The 1,779-nt window shown below is 42.7% G+C and overlaps 1 non-coding gene across 1 annotated transcript; it reads right to left on the bottom strand.

Annotated features, from left to right (window-relative positions):
* Positions 1–404: 404 nt before the first annotated feature.
* TRNAW-CCA (transfer RNA tryptophan (anticodon CCA)) lies at positions 405–476 on the bottom strand. The gene has a single exon. It is a non-coding gene; the product is annotated as a tRNA-Trp (tRNA).
* Between the last annotated feature and the right edge of the window lie 1,303 nt (positions 477–1,779).

Raw genomic sequence — 1,779 nt, 5'->3', positions numbered from 1 at the left:
TCTCCATATCACCTAGTTCAGTGTTTCTCAACCAGGGTTGAACCAGGTAGAACCCTAGGGGTCCTTCAGAGGGTTTTGGGGGTTCCTTGAGCAAAAAGCATATTGTGCCTCTCAGCTTAAGTGACACCAATTATCTTTTTGGCTATCTGTAAGGGTGACATTCTTCCCACTGACCAGTTATGTTCCTACCATAACCTAAATTGCCCATTTACACCCGAAAATTTGAAAAAATGATCTTTAATTGCCATAGGTTTTACCTAAGATAATGGAATGTTAATAATAATTAGCTTTTTTTTATGATACATTATCTATGGAGTCACAGAGACCATCTATCAATAGATTTTGAAATGTTCTATGTTAAAAGACGAAACATAATGGAGACATCTGGTTTTAAAAAGAGTTACTGACCCCGACGCGATTTGAACACGCAACCTTCTGATCTGGAGTCAGACACGCTACCGTTGCGCCACGAGGTCATTGGTGACTGCCTGTGGTGGTGCCATCTACTGGAAGGTTTTACAGTGGCCTCCTGGATTACATGCACCCATTGAGACGATGAACTTTCCATACATATATAGGAAAACACTAAAATGCCTCTTTAGCTCTTATTGTTGTTCAACTCTACCCCACATCCTGTGCAAATGGCTAATGTAAATTAGCATCGAGTGATCCCCATCGATCAGAGGCCGGTGGGAGTGCTCCCTACCATTAATAATAATACCACAGCTTTACCTGTTGTAGTAAACACGGAGTGTGGTCCACTTGGTGGTTGGTGGTTGGTGGTTGGTTGTTGGGAATGTTCCCTGCTGACTGACATGAGGCTCCCATTTAAATACCAATTCTGGACTTTGTGCATGGGAAAGGCTTTAAAAACTACAAACTTCCAAGGATGTATTACGTTTTTACAACTTCTCCTCCTCCTGCTAACACTCTATGGTGCCACTGGGAGGCCCTGATACTGGGAAAAACATGGGGCTATGTGGGATTACTAATTAGTCATAGATGGCTCACAAAGGAGGTCCAAAAAAAAATAACAAACAAAGATTTAAGGCTTGCAGCTGGCAAAAACTTGTTCCCCTTGCTGGTTCCTCTTATCCCTACGTTAAGAGTGGGCAGTCATGTCTTCATCTTGGACATCTGGCAGTGAACTGCATCTACAGGTTGAGAGTATCAAGGACATACATATATGCAATCATGGTCTCTGACTTCCCTTTATGAATGTCCTTCTCTTCATTCCTTGTCCCCCAAGTGCAACCCAACCTTTTCATAGTCCTCACTGGGGCTTGTAGCTGAGAATTCCCTAGCTGTTGACTCTTTGAAGGATGGTACTGGTGCAATGACTGCTGTCTTTCAGCTGTTGCTTTGCCTCCTCAAAAGTGACAACAGCCCCTTCATCTGACCCCCGTTTTGTACTAATAATCATCTTGTCAATGCCAGTCCTCTTCCTGAGACTGAAAGCAATGAAGCTATGGCAGCCAGAAATGGTGTGCTGGAATGATTTCGACTTCTTCGGACATTGAAAGTTTATAGCCAGGACTGGGGTTGGAAGGGGGCATTTCTCTAGATATTTCAAGATTCTACAAGCCATTTCGGGTCACTATTGTTCCCTTCCGGGCAAGACTGTTGACACTCATCCCATTTCAGCCTAATCAAGCTAAACTATCTAAATCTTCTATCTTATATATTTTTGTAAATTTGCTGCCCATTCTTTACAACCAAATCACATGGTGGAGGTTGTTAAGTGAAAGAGCCACCACAGATCAACCAATCCATTTCCTT

The sequence above is a fragment of the Pyxicephalus adspersus genome, unplaced genomic scaffold (genome assembly GCF_032062135.1).
Source record: "Pyxicephalus adspersus unplaced genomic scaffold, UCB_Pads_2.0 Sca5381, whole genome shotgun sequence".
NCBI lineage: Eukaryota > Metazoa > Chordata > Amphibia > Anura > Pyxicephalidae > Pyxicephalus > Pyxicephalus adspersus.
Note: the sequence above shows the minus strand (reverse complement) of the source record. Positions and strands in the feature narration are given on the sequence as shown.